Below are 19,590 nucleotides of genomic sequence, written 5' to 3' on the forward strand. Positions count from 1 at the left end.
CCCGCTAAAGAATATCAGATCATCATTCAAAATTGTAGGCATCTTTTTCGATCTATACTCTTACCCGGTGCAAAATTTCGTGACTATTGATGTATAATTGCGACTTCTAGCGAGTTTATTATTACACTACAAACAAATAACGGAATATATTAGGCTGTAACTCTGTTATCTGATCATGCACACCAACATAATTGGCATCAATTGAAAGGTCAAGAGTTTCACTTTCAAGTATATCTCACCTGTCCGGAATGTCACTTCCAGGAATTAAGATATAAGCTGTATATTAAAAATTTTCACAATTTTCACACAAAAGTTTTGGTCCATTTAACCCTCTAAATATTATCCGATCGCCATCTCAAATTGCAAGCTTCTCCTTTGTGATATACTATTACCTTATTTAAAATTACGCGTTGATCGGACTATTATTGAGACCTACAGAGAGTGAGTGTTTTTTTGTATTTAAAAAATGCGTTTTTTGTCATCTCCACTCGACGCTTTATTTCATTTGATATGCTCTATTGGTCGTTGATTAAAACGACATACAACCATATATTTTGTCTTATTTATATTTATTTTGAGGCCATATATTTCGCTTACGTACGTGAGCTTGTCTAGGAGTTGCTGTAGCCCAGATATACTGCTAGCAAATATTGTGGTGTCATCAGCATAACGTATGTTATTTATAATTTTACCCTGAACTCTTATTCCAATTCTTTCTCCTTCAATTAACTCTTGAAAAACCTTTTGGGAGTATATATTAAAGAGGATCGGCGATAGTATGCATCCCTGCCGTACACCTTTTGATATAGGAATTTCGTCAGTCAGATCACCATTTATTTCAATTCTTGCAGTTTGGTTCCAATGTAAATTTTGTATGCATAGGATAATATAGTTTAAACCTTCAAAAACAAACTTATAAAATACCCTTTCCACATAGTGGTGTAGGGTATAAAAATATTCTGAGAGGTAAAATAATACAACGTACTTTGTCTAATTTTTTTATTTTTGCATTTGTAGGAAAGGAAACGGTATAAGGAAACGGTAGTGCCCATAGTTCCTTTTGGGGATATACGTAGAATCACTTTCTTTGTCGATAAATTATATTAAAATCATTTTATATAGCTCACATACATACATTTAAATATACTATTTTACATGTTCACAGTGGTGTAGGTTATTATATACACTATTCCTATAATTTTAACTCTTACATTTTTGCAAAGAAATTAATTGCATAAAAAAGGTACTCTTTCAAACAAAAAATTAAAATTTAATTTAATTATTAAATTATGAAAAGTCTTGCTCTACTGACCTAATACAACCAACTCCTCATAGAATTTTCCACCCCCAGAGTGAATGTTGTTCTGTGATATTAATGGCTTTCTCATTGTTTCAAATAACATTAAAAATTCATTCATAAACTGTTTACAGAGAAAAAGCCCCGAATACTCTTTCTTTATAAGGCAAAAGAGAATAATTAAGTCTGAATTGTTTCTCTTACCAAAGAGACCCATTTCCACTCACAATATGAAATCGCCTATTTAAAGAGTCAAATAAACTTTTTAACCTCATGTGGCAACCCTAACATTTGAGTGAAGAGAATAAAATATACTTTACACTCACATAGTCGTACGCCATCATAGACTCAAACCGGATGACTGGCACACAACAAACAGCATTTCGTCTTAAGAGGAAAGCAACAAACCGAACCGAAACGAAGCGAGCACACTTTTTTATCAAGGAATAACAACAAATGGTTTTGTCAGCTGTAATCAGTCATCTGGCGAATGTCTTTACGAACGGTACTTTCTACTCTTGGCGATGTGTTTGTGTTTGTGATAAAAAAATATCATAATAAAGTTAACTAATGCAAATTCTTTATAACGGCCAATTTGAATTTTAATTGAAATACATACATACATATTTATTAATTGTCGAAGAAAAAAATTAATAAAAGAAAAATTATACGAAAATGTGAAATATGAAAATAAATGTGCGTTTATTTGTGAAGATTTGCAAACTTCACGTTTTGCTTGGCAATTACGAAAGAAAATGAAATGTGAAACCAAAAAAATAGAAATTAACACGTGTAGCAATTTAATATCCAAAAGGCTAACAGTTTCATATTACCAACCAAATAAAAGAAAATACAAAAAGTGCTGTGGGTAACAACAACAAAGAAACAAAAATTCACTTTGATGTCTCAACTTTGAGCAGCAGCTTTCTTAAGTGCGTTATTTAAGAGGATATAAATTTCCTTTGTATATTTTTAACAAAAGGTAAGCCGGATAGCGATACGCTCACACACACACATCCACACAACGGATAAAACAAACAATGTGGATTATTGTCATTCGTTTTGTGGATAAAATGTGTTTACAAAGCTGGGTTTTAATAAAAAGTGTGTGATTTAAAGAATCTTTAAAAAAACACAATGAGGAAACCATATTTCAAAGAAATTATTGTGTAAATTATAACAACAAAGTGCACAAAATAAAAAAAAAACAGCATCTTTGTTCTGATGTCAATTGCAAGCTTAAAAGCTCAGGTTCTGACAACAATGTGGTCAAGTGAAGCATTACATTTTAAAGAAGATCGTTCGTCAGACAATGTTAAGAAAAGTGTGTGAAATTTAATAGAAAATATATAGCGAACAATTTAATACAACTTAGTGAACAGTATCGAAGTGCAAAATTACTTTCACAGAGTTAGTTGAACCGGAACCGAAACTTCCTACCTATACTTCTTACATGCCAAACTTAAAGAAACAAGTATATGAAAACTAGTCGAATTGTGGACTATGTTTACGGTTATCTAGATGTTAGTGATATTATTTTGTCACTCGTTTTTACATTTTACGTCAAATAGAAGAGTTTATCATGGTAATAAGTGCTAGTATAATCCCACTTTAAATATGCAGTGGAACTCAGCAGATTTTAGAAAGCCACAAGACGTTCAATTTTAATTTTAAATAATATTTGAATTCTGTAGAGTTCAATAGCACTTAGAGAGTAATTTACATACATATCGAAAATATTCGATAATTACAGACATTTATGACTAAGAAAAATAAACTTAATAACATAATTGAAATAAATTTTACAATTTCATCAAAAACACTTTGAAAGATATTGGTAATTTTCAACATACTTCTGAGCCATGTGAATTTTCCAATATATTTTCCCACATTAACGCTGACAATTGTTATAACTAAATTACGTGGCCCAATTGCATTCCTTCAATCCATATTCCAAAAATTTAATAAAACAAGTAAGAAAGTATCAGTCGGCTTTGCCGACAGATATGTACCCTCAGCCTATGTGAATTGAAACTTTTACCTACGGTCCACGTTGCAAAGGAGGTACTTATTTTGGGAGTCATATCTTTCTGATAGATATCGCGCCCACAAGTCATTTCAGTGGGTCATCGTATAACTTTTGGACCAGTATGCCAGGAAGTATGGACTTGTCCACGGAAGACATAATACCACTGTAAGCAGGACAACAACGAACAGCATCGGTATACATTTCCAAAGGATCTTCGAACAGATCTTAAACTGCACTTAGTCACAAATGTTGAACTTTTGTGGAGGTAGCCTAAGGTACCTCCATTTTAGAAGTTAAACTAAATTTGCACAACATATTAGGAGATCAAAAGTTTGGACCAAATTTGTTCATGAGATATCGTGCATACCATTTAAGTGACATTTTTTTAAATATTCGGGGGAAGTACCGGAAGTTGTGGACCGGCATTGCCTATCTTCGAACCGAAAGTATGACAAAATATAAGGAAGGCCGATATGGCTTATGTTCAAACTTAAACTATGTTTGGGCAAAATATTACCAAGGCCAAATGTTGGACCGAATAGGCAGATCCGTTCTAGAGTTACCTTGCGCTCCAACCACCTCACATGGCGTCATAGGGTTTTTTTTTTTGCAACTTTCATGCTATTTTCTCAGGAAGTATGGACTTGCCTCTAATGAAACTTGTACCGTCGTGTGGGGGGTAGTGAATACAAGTTGCTAAAACAAAAATCAAAGCGATTCAAGAGATGGCCCTAAACTGAACATTTCCGAAATTTTGTGTGGGAGGTACCCGAGGGAGTGGACCGATTGAGTCCATATTGAAACCTTATCTAAGTCTGGTACACATTTCACGTCGGTCAAAGTGTGGAACAAATCGGTTACTCCCTTCAAGAGTTATCGGGCGCACAAATTTTCCGAACGTTTTCGAACTTTTGTGGGGGAGGTACCGGAAGGAGTGGACCGATATAACCTATCTTCGAATTTAAACTAAATTTGGACTAAATATTACGAAAGCTAAAATTTGAACGAATCGGTTTATCCGTTCGAGAATTATTGTGCGGTCCAGCCAGACAGACGGACGGACATTGCTCAATCGACTCCAAATTGTCTGAAACGGAATTCGTCCAAACATACTTGGGGTCTAAAACCATTATTTCGATGAGGCACATTTTGCCCGTATGAAAGTGTAAATACCCTCGTTAGCATAAATGCTGAGGGTATAAAAAAACCTTAAACTTTACATGTTTCAAATTTTGTGTGGGAGATACCCTAAGGAGTGGCACGATGTACGTTCCATATTTGGAAGTAATGTATGTACGCGAGTGTTATGTTAGGCACAACCAAGTTTATTTAGTGCCGACAGATTTTTTGGAGCTCCAGGGACATTATCTCAAAAAGTATGGAGTTGTCCCCGAAAAAGAATACACCGTCAAGGAAAAGAATACAAAGTCAAAATTTCGATTTTTAACAAAAAATGTGCCGTTGATTGACCATTAATCGGTCAAATAATTTTAAGGAAAATTCTCTTATTTGAAGACAAAATTTTGATGTATTCAATAAACGCACAAAAATATATGAAGACTGAACACCAAATTTCTGTAATTTTGTGTGGATAATGTGGCTAAGACCTTGAAAATATCGAAAATCGGGCGATACCGTTCTATTGGAGCTATATCAAAACGTGGACCTATGTACATAATTTTTATCAGAAAAGTTGTTTGGTCCATTCCGAAAATCGGGAGATACCGTTATATGGGCTCTATATCAAAACGTGGACCTATGTCCATCATTTTTATCGGACAAGTTTTTTGTAAAGTGAAAACCCTGCATCTCAAAATTCAACCAATTCGGTTGATAAGTTTAGCTAAAATATTCAGACAGACAGACGGACGGACATTGCTAGATCGACTCAAAATTGTCTGAAACGGATATCGTACAAACATACTTGGGGTCTAAAACCAATATTTCGATGAGCCACATTTTTGGTCGTATCAAAGTGTAAATACCCTCTTTAGCCTAAAGGCTGAGGGTATAATTAAAATTGCTTTTGTCAATGGATGTGTGAGAATCGGTCGGAAAACTTCACTTCATTTTAGGGAAGACGTCTTGTGACCCAAAATTACAGGTAGTTCGGTAAAAAATTAGGTAAAATTCAAAAAATACCGAATATCGCGAGGTACCGCTCTATGGTGCCTATACCAAAATATGGGCCTATATAGACAATTTTTGTGGAGAAATTTAATGACTGCAGGAAAGCTTAAATATCAAATAACGGCTAAATCTGTAAAAAATTTAGGTAAACCCCTCAAATAACCGAGAATCGGGAGATAACGTTATATGGGGGCTATATCAAAACATTGACTATTTTTGTTGGAAAAGTGCTGGGACTACTAAGAACTTCAAATGTAAAACTACGAACTATCAGTTAAACTTTTTAGTTAAAATCCTCAAAAAAACCGAAGATCGGGAGGTTATATGAAGGCTATACAAAAACAGGGCCCGATATATAGCTTGGCCTGTCTATGGGAAAATACTCAAAGTCTTTTATAATAATTGTTCCACAAACATCCCAGATGGGACAAGGGAGACTTCTCTCATATCAATGAGTGCACGCCGATTCATATTGGCTCAATGATATGGGACCTACTTTTTATTGCCGAGTCCGAACGGCGTGTCTTACGACACCACTTGTAGAGAAGTTTTTCATGGCTTAAATACTCAGGAAATGTCGCCAAGCATTACTGAGGGGGAATTTTGCCACCGTTGAAAATTTGATGTTGCTTGGCCTGGGATTCGAACCGCAGACCTTCTGAGTGCAAGGCGGACGTGCTAACCATTGCACCACGGTGGCCCTCAAAGTCTTTTACTATCTCAAAATTATAGGAGCCAACTTCCACAGTTGGTCCTAGCTCAATGGACGCATTGCGCGTCGACACCATCCTTCTTCCCTTCCCTCTACTCACCGTTTACCACCAAACCCACTTAAGCAGATTCTCCTTCGACCTTCATAAAGGTATCAGTTACTTCTTTTACTGATCGTCCCATGATGTCTATATCATCAGCTTAAGCAAGTAACATGTGGTTATTGACTGCTTTTGACGTTTGCTTCTCGTATAACCTTTTCCAGCAGGATGTTCTTCCTGCCAGATGGAGCTAACTAGCTGATGAATATACCTTATCAGCGTGTCGCCTCCGGTTTTGAACAGCTCGGCTGGTAAGCCATCGGCTCCTGCTGCCTTATTATTCTTCAGCCAATTTATTGAGGTCTTTACCTCATCTTGGCTGGGCGGTATACATTCAATACCATCTTCTGGGACTGCGCCTGTGGTATCTTCGTCGTTTTCGCTGCTATTGGATACCAACAGTTTTGAAATGTGTTCTTTCCATATCCTGAGCACACTATCTGTATCAGTTACCAAATAACCTTGCTGGTCTCTACAGGATGATGTGCCTGTACCAAAGCCATCAGTTTGATGCTTGACACATTTGGCAGAATTTTCGGACTTGATTCTGGCTCCTGTACATCTCGATTTTTTCACACTCCCGCTTTTCCATCTACCTCTTTTTCCTGCGGAAAATACGTTTCTCCTCTCTCCTTTTCTCGCGATATCTCTCTCGTGCGCTATGCGTTGCTACGGATTGTAAAGTAGGCCTATATGCCGCATTTTTCTCTTCGGTAGCAGCACTACACTCCTGATCATACCATGGATTCCTTGCTGGAGGTCTCTGGTATCCAGGTATGGATTTTGCAGCTGTTTGCATGGAGTGGGCAATACTTTGCCATTGTGCTGCTATGTTATCGGGATAAGGAGTGCTTTGATTAAGCAATTGGGCTAGTTGAGTAGAATATGCTGTGGCTATCTATTGTGATTGCAGCTTACCGATGTCTAACTTTCGTGTTGTGTCTGTTCGTACTTTGTTAGCTACGTTTAACCGGGTGCGTACCTTTGCTGCAACAAGGTAGTGGTCCGAGTCTATGTTTGCTCCTCGGAACGAACTCACATCCAACACGCTTGATGAATGTCTTCCATCTATCTCAACGTGATCAATTTGATTTCTTGTTTTCTGATCTGGAGACAGCCAGGTGTCCTTATGGATGTTGAGATGTTTAAATCTTGTGCTGCTAACTACCATGTTTTTTGCCGCTGCGAAGTCTATCAGCCTCATGCCATTGTCAGATGTTTCATTGTGGATACTGAATTTTCCGACTGTTGGGCCAAAGATATTCTCCTTTCCAATTTTGGCATTAAAATCGCCTAGAATGATTTTAATGTCATGGACAGGGCAACGGTCATATGTTTTTTCTAAGCGCTCATAAAATATATCCTTGGAACTGACCAAAGATCATGTCTTCAGTGGGAGCATGAGCACAAATAAAGCTGATGTTGAAGAATTTTGCTTTTAATCGAATTTCAGCGAGGCTTTCATTCACTGGGGTGAAGCTGGATACCAGATGTTTAACCTCCGACCAACTACAAATCCGCAACCAAACTCATGTTTTGTGTCATGGCAGCTATAATACAGTGCATCACCTTTAGGTGTTGTTCTGGCACCTTTCCCATCCCATCGAATTTCCTGTATGGCAGTAATGTCGGCCTTGTACTTTTCAAGTACGTCTGCCAATGCGTAAACTGCACCTTCTCTATAAAGAGTGCGAACATTCCAGGTGCAGATTTGCAGATCATGGCAGCTACCCCAGGTGACACCACGGGGAGGTCAGTGTCCACTTGAGATGAAAGAGGGACCAAGATAAATCTTGGACTTTGCTCAAAATAGTGTATCCATTCTTATTCGAAACTTAAATATTATTTTAATTCTTTAATTATAAATATTTAAGAAAACTAAATGCCTGTCGGCTCTTTAATGTGTTGTAGTCAATGTCAAGATGTCACATCCTTAATGACATAGACATGACATTTGTTTTGTAGTAAAATTAATGAGTTTTTTGACATTTACATATGCATATGTATGTACATATGTTTGGCTTTCATGGAATAAATTTTACAACAACATAGACGGCAAATATCCCAACAAGTGGTCGGTAGAAATAAATGATGTCTATCTTCTTAATGAAATGCCTTTTGTGACTACTTTGTGTGTCCACTGATACACACCATTATTTGCAAGATATCTTTGCAGAAGCAGAACTGCAAACACGCAATTTATCTATGCTCACATTTACATTTATCTACCTTAAATTTATGTAGATAAACTGTGATGTTTATTTCTATTTAAATTATTTTCATTTATTTGTTGTGTTGTTGTTGTGAGGATTCCTTAGAAACATGTTTGTTTATTTCTATTAATGTTCTCCATGCCAACTTCACCACAACAGTTCACCACCTGTGTCCTTGAGAGCATCATCATTACCATTGCCATGAAAATAATCACTTTTCATTACATTTGAAGGGGAAAATTGTTTTCATTTTGTCTGTCATTACTTGTAGCAGAATTGGAAATTGAAGGAGACGAGAATGAAATACAAGACGCGAGAAATAAGTACCGGGTGTAGTTTTTCCAAAGTGGCGTAAAATGTGACACTTGAATAAATTTTAATTTTAACATTTCATTTCGAGGACTGGCAAAAAAGAAAAGAGCGAAAACATTTGTTAATTTAAGTACCCTCTTGAGGGATACAATGGAAATATGAACCCCCAATAAAATTAAGGCTAAATATGATATAAATATAAACATGCTAAAGATTCATCTTAAGGGTCGTATGTTGAGTTTTTCTAAAAAAAATGTTTAAGGTTGTGTGAATAAAAGACTTCGCGTATTTTGGGTATTTGAATGCATTTTGGATGTGTCAGTTCTACATAAATAACACTGTGAACACAAATGTTGGGGTAGAGATAGTTCCTTTTGGAGACGAAAGCCCTTGGTGATTATATTATGAACCCCGAAGGACAGATCCGCCGTGAGTCGAACTTCCGCGTTATGGCGTGATGAAGTTTTGCTAGAGACCCTGTAAGCCATCGGGAATTAGCGTTATATCTTTGTTTGCTGTTGCTTTAGCTTATTTTTGAGATGAAATGAGGATTATTTTCGTGGAGCACTTCGACCTTCTAACTCACTTCCTTCAATGTCCTTTTCGTTATTCGTTATTATTTTAAGAGCCGCTATAAAAGTACCACAAGATGACCTTTTTCAGCTTCGACATGTTCTGCAAAAATGTCGCTCAGAAAATTTTAGATATAGCTCTCATTGACAACTAATCGATTTTGTCGCGTTTTAATATACTCACCAAGGCCTTTCTTCCCCAAGAGGAATTTTCCGTGCCCCAGACTTTCACCTTCATTTTGTTGCACAGTGTAAATAGATACGCATGTTTAAAATGTGCGAAAACTGGTATATAACAAGTAAAAAAGTATCAGTCAGCTTTGCTGACAGAGATATACCCTCAGCCTATATAAATTGAAACACTTTTTTCTCAAAAAAATTATGCGGATTAGGATTAAAGTTCAAAAGTGATGCGGAGGGGATACTTTAAGAAATGGGCTGACATAGTCCATTATGGAAGTGGATCTTATTTTTTAAGTCGTATCTTTTCGATAGATATCGCTCCCACTAGTCATTTCCGTTTTGACCAGTATGCCAGGAAGCATAGACTTGTCCACGGAAAATATAATATCGCTGTAAACAGGATCAAAACGAGCAGCATCGGTATACATTCCCAAAGGACCTTTGAACACTTAGACACAAATGTTGAACTTTTGTGGGGGAGGTAACTAAAGAGAGGACCGATATGGGCCAGAAGGTAAATTGGTTGTCCCGTTCAAGAGATATTGTGTATATCATTTTAGTGACATTTTTAAATATTGGGGGGAAGCACCGGAAGTTGGGAACCGGTATTGCCCATCTTTGAACTGAAAGTAAGATTGGACAAAATATGACGAAGGCAAAATTTTTGACCAAATCCGTTGATCAGTTCGAGAGCTTTTGTGCTCTCCAGCCACTACATATGGTGACATAGGGGGTTTTAACACCCTTCGGGCTGTTTTCTCAACAAGTATGGACTTGCCCCTGAAAAAACTTTTACCATCGCATTTGAAACAGGGAATGAAAGTTGCTTCAACAAAAATCAAAGTGAGCCGAGAGCAGGTCTTAAAGAAAACTTATCCGAAATTTTGTGTGGGAGTTACCCGAAGGAGTGGACAAATATATTCCATATTCGAACCTCATCTTTATCTGGTAGATATATTTGGATGTGCAAAGTATGGACCAAATCGGTCACTCCTTTCAATAGTTGTCGTGCGCACAATTTTTCCGAACATTTCTGAACTTTTGTGGGGGAGGTACCTGAAAGAGTGGACTGATTTAGCTTATCTTCCAACTTAGACTAAGTTTAGACAAAATATTACGAATTTCATAATTTGAACCGAATCATCAGATCCGTTCGAGAGTTATCTTGCGCTCCAACCACTACACACGGTGTCATAGGGGTTGTTTGTATCTTTCAGGCTATTTTCTCAGGAAGTATGGACTTGTCCCTGATAAAACTTATACTGTCGTATTGGGGGCAGTGAACACAAGTTGCTTCAACAAAAATTAAAGCGATTCGAGATCAGGCACTAAACTGAGCTTTTCCGAAATTTTGTGTGGGAGGTAACCGAAGGAGTGGACCGATTGAGTCCATATTGAAACATCATCTAAGTCTGGTAGAAATTTCACGATGTGCAAAGTGTGGACCAAATCGGTGAATTCCTTAAAGAGTTATCGTGCGCAAAAATTTTCCGAACATTTCCGAACTTTTGTAGGGGAGGTACCGGAAGGAGTGGACCGATATAACCCATCTTCGAACTTAAACTAAGTTTGGACAAAATTTAGGAAAGCCAAATTTTAAACCGAATCGGTTGATCCGTTCGAGAGTTATAGTGCGCTCCAGCCAAACAGACGGACGGACGTTGCTAAATAAACTCCAAACACATTTCATCCAAACATACTTGGGGTCTAAAACCAGTATTTCCATGATAGAATGATGCATTTTTTTAATGGTGATCATTGAAATCGGGTGCGCATAAAATGTAAATGCACTCCCTGGATATTATGGCCATTTTACTGTTTGTTGAACCCTAATATGCAACTGATGAAACATCGTGGTCGCCAAATAGAATTTCACAAAGTGTATATCAAACAAAAGGGACTGATTCGCTGTGTTGAAAAATCGGATGTGCATGATGTCATTTCCACTATTACGCTGATTATATGCGTTTCAAGTATTGTCATATTCAATATAACTTTATTTTAACTTAAGGCTACGATTGGAATTCCTTGTGATTTAATATAATGATCTAAAAATGTTCGCCAATAGGCAAATATTGTTTGCAACCGCGTATCTATCTTCCTTATTGCAGGAAATTTTGACGAAAAAGAGAAAAAACTCGAAACATTTTTTCGTCAACTTTTCCCATAAAATCAAAAATTAACAAAATAAGAATAATAAAATTTTTAATTTTTCCTCAAAATTTATTTGTATTTTTGCAAATAACATGAATATTAAAGTTCCGACGTTCACGACATAGGCTCAATTTTATTTCTCAAAATCTCTGGATACTGTTGAATTTTTGTTATATATAGTCTGTAAGCATAGGCGCTACTATTTCACAAAATATGTTTGCATATACGTAAAATTTTGTCATTAATTTGATTTTTCGCGAATCCATTTAGACATTTCGAATTTGTTTAGTTTTCGTCGCAAAGAGTACGAATTCAGTTAACGGTAATGGCATATAACAGCTTATTATATCAAAGCCGGGATTTTCTAGAATTTTTTCTAAACATTCAAATTAAAACGGCCATATTTTTTCCCTCCCAACGATCTTTTTCTTAGTCTATGTACCAAAAACCATTCACGTAGCTTGCAAAAATTTTTTGAATTTTTTTAAATGGACAACTCAATTTTACAAATTTTTGCCCACATCATTCCTTACATCATATGTTCCTTACAAAAAATCAAATTCAATTCGTTTTAAAGCTGATTCACAATCAATTTATCTCCGGCAATACGACAAACCAAAGCCACCCACCCAAACGCATATCAAACTTCTGTTAAATTTCATTCTGTCTGTTAAATTTCCATATGACAACAACAAACGGCAAGGATATCAAAAAAAGTTTTTCACAAAAAAACAATCCCAGACTCGTCACTGTTGTCGGTTTATCAATCGTTTGATGGAAATTTACAGAAACGACAGACTCCGGAGAAAAACACAAACACAAGTGATGATACAGACATGATGGTAGCAGGGATGTCATTTACATTTATTTCCCTTGCGAACTGCAACCCTTTTTAAATTATTAACGTTACAAATAAAACGCGGAATAATTTATTTTAATTGTGTCAAATTGTTGTGAAAGCTGCGGCAAAAATAAGAAGGGAAACTATCTTCCGCTGCTATTTTAAAGGGTGGAGTAAGTACTTAAAATTGTAAACATTTCTATACGGAATTATTAGATTAAAATTCAACTATAATAATTAAAAAAATGTAGCCTCATTTTACACATTCGTTGGGGAAGGCATAAGCTGTTTTACACTATGTGAATAAAAAATTTAAAATTTTAAAAAATTGAATTTGCCTGTATTTTTCAATATAGGGTTCTATGTGTACATTCCGAGGTAGGTCTGTACAAACTAAACCCCCCATGCACACTGGTCCCAATCTGCGACAAAAATCGAAAAATCGATATCAGCAAATTTCTGCGACAATTCAGCAAATTTTCTCTAAACATATCATATTTTAATATTCCAGTACTGTTTTTATAATTTATAACGGTATTTAACAAAACAAAACAGAAGAAGTTGACATTTACGTATGATCTCTTAAAAACTTTAAAAACATCAGTAAGGTTGTGACTTCTTACAAGGCAAGTAACTCAAAATTGTAAGGATAACATTTTTTTTCGAAATGGAAGTTTTAGTACAAGGCTTCATAATTACTTTTACATAAAAATGTGTACACAATATTCGCATAAAATGTGCTGGAAATCACATTTTTTATAATACTTTTATTCCTAAAAATTGAGGTTGAGTTTTACTAACTTCGCCATCCTTCGCCACTCTCCAGATTTTTTAAAAAATGTTCGAAATAGTTTGAAGTTTACAAAAAATTTTGTTCCAGCTGCATATATTTGCATTTCCGTGCGTGACATTAAAAATACTGACAATGCCTCTGGTCGTTTCAGTGAATATGCCGTATTACTGTATTCTCAGTTTATTCTTTGTTTTGTGTTTTAATTGTTTGTGTTGATTTTTTTCTTTAAAGGTATCTCTTGGGATCTACTTGTATGATGCTACATAAAATATGAAAAAGAACTAAAAATGTAAAGTTCGGTGGTACCGAACTTTTTTATATACCCTACCATGAAATATTCTGACCTCAAATAGAATAATTTGTTTCCTTTCCTGTTCACAATACCAGTCGGAGACGTTCTTTGACGACTAAAAACTCCAAATAGCAAATTACAACCAAGTCGAACCAAAATATAGATAAAAAACCACAGAATAACTGAAATAGGGAGGTACCGTAATATGAGGGCTATACCGAAACCTGGAGCTAAGACCACAATTTTTGGCGCAGAAGATTTTTTATCATTGAGAACTCCAAATGGCAAATTACAACCGATTCGGGCAGAAAATGTTAATAAAATCGTCAAAATACCTGAAATCGGGAGGTATCGTAATATGAGAGCTATACCGAAACCTGGACCTAAGACCACAATTTTTGGCACAGAAAGTTTTTGACCACTGGAAACCCCAAATACCAACGTACAGCCAATTACGACCGAAAATGTAGATAAAAGCTTCAAAATACCTGAAATCGGATGGTACCGCTACATGGGGGCTATAGGAAAAAATGGACCTATATTGATGATTTTTTGGCTAAAGTATTTTTTACTTATTTTTAGCATATACTGAAAAAATCAGATTGATTTATTATAAATTATAAATATTTTTGTCGCACCTTCCCATACAAGTGGGACCACTGTGCAATGTCAGGTATTTCGAATATTTTAAAGTAACTTTCGAGTTGAAGGGTATTCACACAATTAAATCGCAAAATTTGCAAAAAAACACTATACTTTATTTTACAGTTTCTTGATGACTATCTAACAAAAAAATAAAAATAACAAACTTCCAAATATATCGCCCTAATTATACCCTTCATAATAAAATGAAGAGTTTAATTGGGGAATTTTTTCTAATTTTAATTTTTTTTTATTATTTGTTAATAAAATGTTTCCTTTACACCAGAGTGAAACATTTGTTATTTTTCCAAAAAAAAATTACATTTTCAAACATTTGTTTTGTTGTTTTATGAGTATTTTTTTACAAATTTTTACACCAGGTTATAGACCCCACATTAGCTCGCCTTTGGAACGTCGTAACCGGATGGTCTTACGGCATGTTTGCATTTAAGCTTTTTGCCGATTTAACGTTTTGTATGAAGATTTATTATACAATTTCATACGGGCAAAATGTGCCTCATCGAAACAATGGTTTTAGACCCCAAGTATGTTTGGACGAAATGTGTTTCAGACAATTTGGAGTCGGTTTAGCAATGTCCACCCGTCTGTCTGTCTGGCTGGTGTGCATGATAACTCTCGAACGGATTAACCGACGGTCCAAAATTTGGTTTTCGCAATATTTTGTCCAAACTTAGTTTAAGTTCAAAGATGGGTTATATCGGTCCACTCCTTCCGGTACCTCTCCCACAAAGATTCTAAAATGTTGGGAAAAATTGTGCGCGGTCCATTCCCTCCGCCGCAAAACTTTTGAACTTTAATCCTAATCCACATATTTGTCGGAAGTTCAAATGTCCAAAAAGTGCCACAAAATTCTGAAAAGACCCTAAATGCATTCGATCTGTCCGTAGATGAAAGTTCCAATTCACATAGGCTGAGGGTATAACTCTGTCGGCAAAGCCCGTTGGTTTTTACAGTGTTTTTTTATTTATTATTTATTCTTGGGTCAAATTTAGTAATTCAAATTTCACCCTCTTCCTGTCAACCGATTAATCTGAAATTTTGTATACACTTTGGATTTTGGTGACAATACAATTTTATTTATTCATTATCATTATAAATTCAAGATGGCGGCCGCTACAAAATGGCGGATAACGTAGGTTTTATCAATCCCATCAATATGGGTATCAAATGAAAGGGCTCAACAAGCAGAATACAATATACTATAAAAAATTGAAATCCAAGATGGCGGCCGCTACAAAATGGCGGATAACGTAGGTTTTATCAATCCCATCAATATGGGTGTCAAATGAAAGTGCTCAACCAGTAGAATACAATGTACTATATAAAGTTAAAATCTAAGATGGCGGCCTCTACAAAATGGCGTATAACTTAGGTTTTATCAATCCCCTCAAAATGGGTATCAAATGAAAGTGCTCAACCAGTAGAATACAATGTACTATATAAAGTTAAAATCTAAGATGGCGGCCTCTACAAAATGCCGTATAACTTAGGTTTTATCAATCCCCTCAAAATGGGTATCAAATGAAAGGTCTCAACAAGTAGAATACAATTTACTATGCAAAATTGAAATCTAAGATGGCCGCCGCTACCAAATGGCTGATAACAATTTTTTATCAATCCCACCAATATGGGTATCAAATAAAAGGGCTTGACAAGAAGAATACAGTGCACTATGCAGTACATCTTATACACCCGAAAGCCATACAGTTTCCAGCTAAGTACAATTACGGGACGGCTGAAAGAAGAATGTTGCCTTTGATACTATCATGGGCTTCCACAATACATAAAATGCAGGGCAGCACTGTGGATCACACAGTCGTATACTTAGGTGCGAAACTGTTTGAAGAAGGTCAAGCCTACGTGGCTCTTAGTAGAGTAAGATCTTTGCAGGGACTACGTATAGAGGAGTTGGACTGCAATAAACTAACGGGCAAGAAACCTTGCATTAATGAAGCACTAAATGAATTAAACAGAATGCGAAATAAAAACTAAAAACTAGAAAATAAAAATAGGTAAAAAAACTTTTTAAGTTAAACGGTTTTATGTTAAACATACATTGGAATGTTTAAGATAAATGTACTAAAAACCAAAAAATAATAAAATAGATACAGTCGTGGGAATTATAAACATATGCATAGACTAGACTAAAATAAAACCGTGGGGCACGTCAATTGTCTACAAATTGTCGACTTAATGTGCGATAGAAGAATGGTTTAATTCGTCGTTAGGCAGTTGGCCCGCAGACGGTGAGGAAATTACTTACTATTTTCTTGCTCATGGAAATTCCAATAGTTATACACTCCATGTAAATAAAAGAGATGTTTCAACTAGTTTATCGTTGGACATTCACACTGCTGGCTGGCGAGGAATCGTTTCACTGCTCGTAGTTTGTCTTTAATCGACAAAGTACTACTCGCTCAACACTATGAAACCCTAAAACTCGCTTATAATGGAGCATGCTAGCTTGTTTCCAAATTCTAGCCCTACTTATCACACGTCCATCGTTGTCGGTTGAACAACTGCCTAATTATAGTGTAACATTACAAAACAAACATTTTAATCAACGATATAATAATAATAATTGTTCCACAAACATCCCAGAAGGGACAGGGGAGACAGCTTTCATATCTATGAGTGCAGCCCGATTCAAATTAGCTCAATGATATGGGACCTACTGTTTATCGCCGAGTCCGAAGGGCGTGTCCTAAGACACCACTTGTAGAAAAGTTTTACATGGCTGAAATACTCAGGAAATGTCGCCATCCTTACTGAGGGATATTTTGCCACCGTTGAAAGTTTGATGTTGCTTGGGAATCGAACCGCAGCCTTCTGCGTGCAAGGCGGGTGTGCACCACGGTGGCATCCGCGCAATTTATTTTAATGACAGGACGAAGAGAAGAGTACTTATTTTTCTTCTCTTTGGGGTCTTCTTTGTCTTTTTTGCAAGGAATAACACCTATGATATATTTCTTCGGCCACTCTTTTCACTTGCGGAGATGAGCACAGAATTAAATGTACTAGCAGATGGGAGCAGAATTCCGGCCCCTTACTATGAGCTAGATTCAATCTTCAAATGTCACAACGTCGCCCAGAGAAGTGCAGCGAGGTGCCTCCTCGCTCATCAATGAACGCCACGAGGAGATGAAGATTGTTTCTCTACGGCAGCACAATAGCAAGCTCGGGTTGCAATATGTGCTGGGGTATTATCGCTACAATCATCCTAATCATCATATGGGAGATAGGACTTCTCCACCTTTATAGAATTGGCATAATAGATCGCAAAGGGTGCAACTGATTTGGTTGCATCCCTTAGAGAGTTGCCATGGCTATATCCACCACAAAAGTTCAAAAAAATTTTATCAAGCGCAGTTTAAGGTCTGTTCGAAAATAGTTTTGAAATGTTTGGCAAGAACATAATTTTAAATCGCTGATTCCTGTCATAATAGTTTCATTGTTTTCTAAGCACTCTCCAGCATAAATTATACGTAGTTGCATGCGCTCAAACCAATTGTTAAGAGAACTTTTTCCTCTCCGATTGAGACATCTTTAAAACATGGGTTTTCAACGCTTCAAGAAGATATTAGGTGCCAAATAAGGGCGAACGCCCTATAAATTCCACGTTTTGGCCGGTAAAAATGTCGCTGGTTTCAACAAATTTTTGAGAACTTGCGTTGCCATGGTGCACAATGATTCGTCTTCTCTTGTCCGTTTTTTCGAATTTCTTCAAAAACTTCAAACGAAGAAATTATGGTCGACCACTCACAATTGACCGTCCAAAATTACTCAAGCGGAATAATTCATGAACAATTTTCATTGGATTTGGTTCGTGTTCGAAGACCCGCACTGTCGATTGCAGTTTTGTTTCGGGTTCATCGTCACCTGTGACGCTGTTATAAACGTCTATAGCAGCACCGTGAACGTATTTTTTCAAATTTATTTGTATCAATCATCACGAGCATTTAACAAATTGTTCGGGATCCAACGAGAACAAAATTGGCCGAGACATGAGCGTTCCAAGTGAAGAAAGCATTGTGTTTTATTTGTAGAGGAGCATCTTAAAATGAGTTTTTCTCGAAATTACATTCTTGAAGTCGATGCCAACGATAGTTCGTAAACGAATAGCCCGATATGCATATCTTTTAGTGAGCTTATTAAACACATAAAAAGCTTGTCTTTACGCAAAACAGATTTTTTTAAACATTCTTTGCTCGAATTTTGGACAAAAAAGGGTCAATCTCTTTCATTCAAATCAAAATTTTGACTTTTATAGATGACAATTTTTTTTAAACTGATTTTTTAAAATTCTGCTTCGTTTAAAGACAAGTAGCCCAAGTATGTATATAAGTATACGAAGATCGGCGTATTCGTTTTCGAGCTATCGTTGGCACCGCAAAACGCTTTTATAATAAAGGGTTTCGCAGATAGCCATTTACCACAAAACTATGCAATATTTGTCAACAACAAAAATTCCAACATTAGTAAAAGATGTGCTCTTTCAGATGAAAAAATAGCTAATTAAAAATATTGGTGGTTTCTTAAAAAAAATCATGACAAAGTTTTTTATTGTCGGCACCACTAACCCCTTAAGTTGACAATCCATCATATATCTCACGCACAACTAAAATTCTAAAATTAGTAAAAGATGTGCTCTTTCAGATGAAAGAAAGAACTAATCAAAAATATTGGTGGTTTCTTTGAAGAAAAAAAAATCATGAATAATTTTTTTTTTTTTTTTTTTTTTGTCTGCACCACTAGGGATAACCCCTTAAGTTGACAATCCATCAGATATCTCCTGCACAAAAGAAAATTTTTTTTTTTACTTCAGGTACTCTTGCACGCTGAATACCCTGGTACGATTCCCATGCCAGTCAACATCAAATTTTCAACGGTGGCAAAACACCCCTCAGTGTAATGTTGGCTTACATTTTTGAGTATTTCAGCCATGTAAAATTTCTCTACAAGTGATGTCAAAAGACACGCCGTTCGGACTCGACGATAATTTGTATATCCCCTATCATTGAGTTAAAATGAATCTGCTGCCATCTAATCATCTTCACTGTTTGATCTTAAATTTTACCTGATGAATGTGATTTAAGGGTTATTGATATTTTCCATTACTACCTGATACCAAAACTTAGTAAAAGAGCTTTCGAGGTCTTCAGCACTAATTTTTTTCCGTTGTAAGATATCCTCCATTCTTCGTGATTTTCCTACTTCACTATCTAATAACATTTTCGGACGTCAGCTTTATTTATTGGATTTTGTTTCTTACAATTCAGATTGTTTTATATTTATCACC

General features: G+C 36.1%; 1 protein-coding gene across 2 annotated transcripts in view; it reads left to right on the top strand.

Moving 5' to 3' along the window:
- Nucleotides 1–19,590, top strand: part of AstA-R1 (allatostatin A receptor 1) — a 397,360-nt gene that overhangs the window by 106,745 nt on the left and 271,025 nt on the right. The window contains exon 1 of one of the 2 annotated variants that reach the window (XM_073977862.1): nt 1,775–2,279. The exons of the other annotated variant lie outside the window; for it this stretch is intronic. The gene's annotated coding sequence lies outside the window, so the exon portion shown is untranslated. Of the gene's footprint in view, nt 1–1,774; nt 2,280–19,590 lie in introns of those variants that run through there. 2 annotated transcript variants of the gene reach the window in all.

Source organism: Musca autumnalis, unplaced genomic scaffold, assembly GCF_047663935.1.
Source record: "Musca autumnalis isolate F117 unplaced genomic scaffold, ASM4766393v1 scaffold_3, whole genome shotgun sequence".
Lineage (NCBI taxonomy): Eukaryota > Metazoa > Arthropoda > Insecta > Diptera > Muscidae > Musca > Musca autumnalis.